The sequence below is a fragment of the Xenopus tropicalis genome, chromosome 7 (assembly GCF_000004195.4).
Source record: "Xenopus tropicalis strain Nigerian chromosome 7, UCB_Xtro_10.0, whole genome shotgun sequence".
NCBI classification, from domain to species: Eukaryota; Metazoa; Chordata; class Amphibia; order Anura; family Pipidae; genus Xenopus; species Xenopus tropicalis.
The window spans coordinates 60,668,569-60,675,991 of record NC_030683.2 but is presented as its reverse complement, the minus strand read 5'-3'; the positions used below and the strand labels follow the sequence as shown (position 1 = coordinate 60,675,991).

Genomic DNA, 7,423 nt, shown 5'->3' with positions numbered 1-7,423 from the left:
TAATGCGAATAAGTTGTCCTGTGCCCTTAGCAGAAAAACACCCCCAAAGCAAAATGTTTCCACCCCCATGCTTGACGGTGGGGACGGTGTTTTGGGGGTCATAAGCAGCATTTTTCTTCCTCCAAACACAGCGAGTTGAGTTAATGCCAAAGAGCTCTATTTTGGTCTCATCAGACCACAGCACCTTCTCCCAGTCACTCACAGAATCATTCAGGTGTTCATTGGCAAACTTCAGACGGGCCTGCACATGTGCCTTCTTGAGCAGGGGGACCTTGCGAGCCCTGCAGGATTTTAATCCATTGCGGTGTAATGTGTTTCCAATGGTTTTCTTGGTGACTGTGGTCCCTGCTAATTTGAGGTCATTAACTAACTCCTCCCGTGTAGTTCTAGGATGCTTTTTCACCTTTCTCAGAATCATTGACACCCCACGAGGTGAGATCTTGCGTGGAGCCCCAGAGCGAGGTCGATTGATGGTCATTTTGTGCTCCTTCCATTTTCGAACAATCGCACCAACAGTTGTCACCTTCTCTCCCAGCTTCTTGCTAATGGTTTTGTAGCCCATTCCAGCCTTGTGCAGGTCTACAATTTTGTCTCTGACATCCTTGGACAGCTCTTTGGTCTTTCCCATGTTGGAGAGTTTGGAGTCTGCTTGATTGATTGATTCTGTGGACAGGTGTCTTTTATACAGGTGACTAGTTAAGACAGGTGTCCTTAATGAGGTTGACTAATTGAGTAGAAGTGTCTAACCACTCTGTGGGAGCCAGAACTCTTAATGGTTGGTAGGGGTTCAAAAACTTATTTCACTCAATGAAATGCAAATCAGTTGCTATCTTTTATTTAAAGTTATTTTTTCGATTTTCCTTTTGATGTGCTATCTGCCACTGTTAAAATAAACCTACCATTGAAATGATACTGTTCTGAGACTTTTCATTTCTTTGTCATTGGACAAACTTACAAAATCAGTAAGGGGTCAAATAATTATTTCCTCCAATGTATGTGTTTGTGGCTCTATTGTGTTATACATGGGTGGAGCTCTAATGATTACTATAAACCAGTTTTTCAAGTTGAACCCGAAGCCAAATCTCCATATCTAAGGGTTTTTCTGTGGATGGTGGGACAGTACGTCTCCGAGAAGCCATAAAACTCAACAGTTACTGAACAATGGGCAAGGTGTGGTTTGTATCAACCCCCATCTGATCAGTTGGTATGTGGGGGGCAGTGGCTGAAAAGTGCATAAAGGTGGGCTGGACAGTGGTCAAGGGAGCAACCTGGGGGAAGAACCTGGGAGGAGCACCTGGGGACTGGATCAGAAGTGACTGGGCAGGATGTGAGACAGACCGGAGAGGAGGCCATGGCTAAAGGGAAGGAACCAGACCACCAAGTTCTTTGTATATTGGTAGCTATAATAATGTAGATTTTGTCATGAATCTGTAAATGTAAATAATGTATATATATTGTTTTGTTAACTAATCTTTTCATTGTAACCGTCTATTGATTTGCTACTCAATATATTCATTTTAATATACACTTATTGGTGTGGGTTATTTGTCTGCTTCTCAAAAGAACCGGAACCCTAGTAAGAGGGGTGATTAATAATATTATATTATTATTATATATAGTTCAAATCTTACAATGTGCACTCTAAAATAAGTAGACTATTTTCTTCTTTGGCCTTCAGTTTGCTGACCCAGCTGGATATGCTCCAGGGAGCCTAAAAGTACAACCCTATTAGTGAAGTCATGGAAAACAAGATAAGTAACATAGTAACATAGTAAGTTGGGTTGAAAAAAGACATACGTCCATCAAGTTCAACCATAATGCCTATATATAACCTGCCTAACTACTAGTTGATCCAGAGGAAGGCAAAAAACCCCATCTGAAGCCTCTCTAATTTGCCGCAGAGGGGAAAAAATTCCTTCCTGACTCCAAGATGGCAATCGGACCAGTCCCTGGATCAACTAGTACTAAGAGCTATCTCCCATAACCCTGTATTCCCTCACTTGCTAAGAATCCATCCAGCCCCTTCTTAAAGTTATATAATGTATCAGCCAGCACGACTGATTCGGGAAGGGAATTCTAGAACTTCACAGCTCTCACTGTAAAAAATCCTTTCCGAATGTTTAAATGGAACCTCCCTTCTTCTAAACGAAGTGGGTGCCCTCGTGTCCGTTGGAAGGACCTACTGGTAAATAAAACATTAGAAAGGTTATTATATGATCCCTTTATATATTTATACATAGTTATCATGTCACCTCTTAAGCGCCTCTTCTCCAGTGTAAACAGACCCAACTTGGCCAGTCTTTCTTCATAACTGAGACTTTCCATACCCTTTACCAGCTTAGTTGCCCTTCTCTGGACCCTCTCTAACTCAATAATGTCCCGTTTGAGCACTGGAGACCAAAACTGAACAGCATATTCTAGATGGGGCCTTAACAGCGCTCTGTAAAGGGGAAGAATAACCCCCTCCTCCCGTGAATCTATACCCCTTTTAATACAGCTCAAAACCTTGTTTGCACTTGCAGCTGCTGCCTGGCATTGCTTGCTACAGCCAAGTTTATTATCTACAAGGACTCCAAGGTCCTTCTCCATTAGGGATTTGCCTAGTGCAGTCCCATTAAGGGTATACGGGGCTTGCATATTTTTACATCCCAGGTGCATGACCTTACATTTATCCACATTAAATCTCATCTGCCACTTAGCTGCCCAGATTGCCAGTTGGTCAAGATCCTGCTGCAGGGATGTCAAGAGTGAGTAGCCAGTGCTCTGTCCCATTCCCTTCCTCAAGTAACTGTGAGGACAGGTTTAACCATAGGTGTTTAGGCTTTAGGCCTACTAGCCTAAAGCTAGCAAGAAATTACAGCAAATGTTTAGACATTTAATATAAGTTGTTTTGAACATTTTATGTAAGTTGTTTACAGATAAGGAATGATTAACTGCTACATGCTGAATCATACATCGTCACCCCACGCTTTTGAAGGGCCCCAGATGTCACATGTTGTTTTGGAAAGTCCAGAAACTTCTGGTATCACGGATGGTCAAACGTGAGGAGAAGCTTTGCGAATGATGGACAGATAACAGAGGAATATTGGACAAGATATGGGGGCAGTGGGGGCCTTTGGAAATCCCCCACTGAAGGGTATAAAAAGGCATGATAGAGTGTAAACAACTTGGAGGTTTTATGCACAATATTCCATTTGTACATTGTCTCCCCATCAATGTAAAATTAAATCTCTTCTGATATCTGAAGAACGAAGTCTAGGTGGTGTTCTTGCATTGTTACATAATTTGTGGGCCTTACATAACTGAATCTGCACACAAGGTTTCCACTCCCATTTCATTGGAAGAGCCTATGCAATTGGGTTCTACCCGCTTATCCTCTGAGGGGAGGCTCCATAGACGTAATAATGGGTTATGTATGTACTGTGGGGAGAAGGGTCATTTCCGCAACAATTGTGCAAAAAGGGCGGAACTTACCTTCGCTCCGGATGGTAGCTTAATCCACAGGCTCCGTGGATCATCAGCTCGGGCTCCTGCAATATAACGGGCAGAGATGGGTAAAGCCCAAAAACACAAACCGGAGAGGGACAAGCCACAGGAGAAACGGCAATCACTGTCCCAAACCGAGCTTGCACCACTGTTTCTGAAAAAAAAGCGATCGCTTACAATCCAAGATGGCGCCGGCTCACGAGGCAGCAGAGGAGAGAGTAGTATCGCAGCGCGACCTCTCTGAGCAAGAGAGCGAAACGGAGGAGGAAAATTACATAACAGCATACTTGGCCAACTTACCTTCTAAATCGGACTTTAAGGACATGCTTCATGAGGTTACAGCCACACTGAAGGAAGAACTCCAGGACATCAGGAGAGATTTGATTGCACTTGCTGGGAGAGCAGAGGACCTGGAGCAAAATCAAAGTAAGCTAATGAAAAACCAAAAAATTATAATACACAACCCTATCAACACACAATAACTTGCTAACAGAAATGCAAAGGCAACTAGAAGATCAGGAAAACAGGAGGAGAAGAAACAACATTAGAGTCAGAGGGGTCCCAGAAAGCATCAAAACTAATGAAATAAGACCTGTGCTACTCCAAATCTTTAACAAGATGCTAAATAGAGATCCAGCATCAGGCATCGAGATAGAAAGAGCCCACAGAATACAGAAACCAAAAGCGGCTCCATTAAATGCACCCCATGACATCTTGTGCTGCCTTAACAGCTACGCGTTAAAAGAGGAGATTATAAACAAAGTAAAAGAAATCTCTAACCTCACCTACGAGGAATCCACAATTAAGCTATTCCAAGATATATCCAACTCCACCCTGACAAAAAGGAAACTTCTCAAGCCTTTGACAGACATACTAAGGGAGAATGGTATACTTTAGTGGCAACTAAAGATGGAACCCAAGGAGAATGGAGACAAGTTCACACACCGAGACGAACCCCACACACCCCAAAAGCACGCGAGATAGACTAACCTCTCCGTGACCACAACAAGACACAGCTCAATCTCATTCGGGATGGTAACTATAACAACAATCACCTCGATGATAAGAATTACCTGAGACTGTAAAGTTATATATAAACATTATGATAGAGCTGCAAGCACATGCATCGCCTCATGCTCTGAGCTCAAATGCACTAATTATGTTGAAAGTTAAAAAAAAAAAATAAGGAAAATATGTGTATATGTATGCGTGTATATATATATATATATATATATATATAGAAAATAATCATCCTTTCATATCATATCCTTTCTCAAGGATAAAAAATATTGTTGTTTATCCTTGAGAAAGGTCCTAATAAGGACCGAAACATTGGTTTTAACAATATATCTACAATAAAAATTTTTTGATGAAACATTGAAGGGTGTGCTGGCCACAGATGATTATTTTCTATATAGACATAATTTTGGATAGCACCCCGCAGAATATTGAGCCTTGGAGTGCGGACACCATTTGGATTGATATATATATATATATATATATATATATATATATATATATATATATATATATATATATGTGTGTGTGTGTGTGTGTGTATATATATATATATATATATATATATATATATATATATATATGTATGTATATGGCACTTATACTGTAATGTCACCCACTGTGACCTATAGCACTTATATTTGCCTATTTGTGTCTGTTAGTTACCCCTCCCATATAGATTGTAAGCTCTACGGGGCAGGGACCTCCTTCATCTTGTGTTCTGACTCTTATTGCAACTGTACCTTGTATTTATTTGTATTTATTGTTGTACTTATCCATTATATTTAACCCCCCTGTCTGTATTAATGAATCCTACTGTACAGCGCTGCGTACATAAGTAGCGCTTTATAAATAAAGATATACATACATACATACATATATATGTGTGCACGTCCAAAAAGCTGTTAAAATGTTTATTGTTTATGTTACAAGTAACTGCCCGCCACATATAGCACAAGGATATATGGCAACCGAGCTGGTCGGACACACCAGACCCCAATTAAGTTAGACTGGTTATTATCATGAGAAGGTGTCCAGGTAAACACTGCCCCCCACAACGAAGTGCTAATGCACCAGCCGCATTGTACATTCTACAGATAGAGGACAAAACCTCCATTTATCTGTTACGGAATAGGAACTCAACCCCAGTTAAAAAGTTTGTGTTACACCCCAGATCCCTAAACCTATCCACCCCCCTACCCCCCTCCTAAAGAGAATATCAAGCTGGCAACAAGTGAAAACAACACTTATTCAGACAAATATGGCTCAATTAATCTGCAAGGTCTTAAGCTTAAGTTAACGGGCTCAACAAACCAGTTAAAAGAGCCCAGATCTTTCAAGAATGTCACAAACTACAAGCCAGCATAGTGTTATTACAAGAAACCCACTTCAAAGAAGGCCACACCCCTCACCTTGCACTAAAACATTACCCCCAGGTATATGCTAGTAACAACCCTCAGAAAAAGGCCACCGGGGTGATGACACTAATACATAAGGACTTACCATTTAAATTGCAAGATAAACTAACTGATGTAGAGGGTAGATTTGTCTTTCTGAAAGGACAAATAGCGGAACTGAAGGTTACTATTGCTAATGTATATGCTCCTAACGAAGCCCAACTCTCCTTCATGCATAAAACTTTATCCAAACTAGAAATGTTTAAAGAAGGTCTGCTGGTACTTGGGGGAGACCTCAATGTAATGTTAAATCCTATTCTTGACTCCTCAAGTAAGAAGAGTCCTATCTCATATAAAGGTCTGAAGATATTGAAGCAAAAGCTGGCGGCAGCTCGCCTGATAGATACCTGGAGAATAATGCATCCTAAAAATAAAGATTAGGCTGATGCCACACGTGGCGTTTTTATGCGTGTATTTTCTAATTCTCTCTGTGGCTAAAAAACGCACAATATCATCATCCATAGAAATAACTTGAAAAGACTCGAAGCAAAACACACAATGCGTAAATACACTAGAAAACGCCTTACCACAGATTTTTCAAGTGTTTGCCGAAATACGCCAGTATTTGCACAGCAAGCTATTCCTATGTATACACAAAGGCAGCTGCCAGACCTAGCGGAAATACACTGCGTTTTTTACTATTTTGCACTATTAAGCACCATGGAAACGGGATTTGCTACGTCACCAGTACTAGGCTGAAAAACGACATAGTCAGGGGCTGTGTGGCTTGTGCGGCGTTTTTAGGCTGAGAAAATACGCAGCGTAAAAACGCCACATGTGGCATCAGCCTTACACCCACTTATCCAAAACCCACAAAGTCTACTCACGAATCGATTATATATTTATTTCACAAAATTGCCTACACGTAGCCAGACAAGCATCAATTGAACATAGTCTATTATCAGACCACTCACCAATTCTTTTCTTGGAAATTCAATGATTTGTTGCTCCACAAAACAGAAATAAAAACAAAAATAGGCGAAATGAATCAAATAATCAAGGACAATTTGAACCTCAATAAGGGTTTGAACCTCAATAAGTTTCTAGCTGCACAGCGAGTTTGGGAGCTGCTAGCGAGTGTTGCATGTAATCTAAAGTGTTGCATGTAGATTAAGTGTATAGCAGGCGTTAAAAACAAAAAAGGCGCTTGGGGTTTAACTGTGCATGCTGGGAGTGCTGGTTGAAAGGAGGAAGTAAGTGCAATTAACTAACTGCTGTGTGACTTGTAAGTGCTACCTGGCTGATTGAGCATACTAATTAAGGGGGTGGAGTAAATCTGGTAAATTCTCAACAGACGTTTGGCTGTTTGGTTTGAACCTCAGTAAGTTTCTAACTGCACAGCGAGTGTTGCATGTAATCTAAAGTGTTGCATTTAGATTAAGTGTATAGCAGGCGTTAAAAACAAAAAAGGCGTTTGAAAGTTAAAAGGCACTATACAAGGGATTGCACTCGGGAGACTGTAA

General features: G+C 40.9%; 1 long non-coding RNA gene across 1 annotated transcript; it reads right to left on the bottom strand.

Moving 5' to 3' along the window:
- Positions 1–3,468: 3,468 nt before the first annotated feature.
- LOC116412476 lies at positions 3,469–7,045 on the bottom strand. The gene is made up of 3 exons (XR_004223723.1): positions 6,875–7,045; positions 3,787–3,896; positions 3,469–3,530 (listed from the first exon to the last, which is right to left on the bottom strand). It is a non-coding gene; the product is annotated as an uncharacterized LOC116412476 (long non-coding RNA).
- Positions 7,046–7,423: the final 378 nt, after the last annotated feature.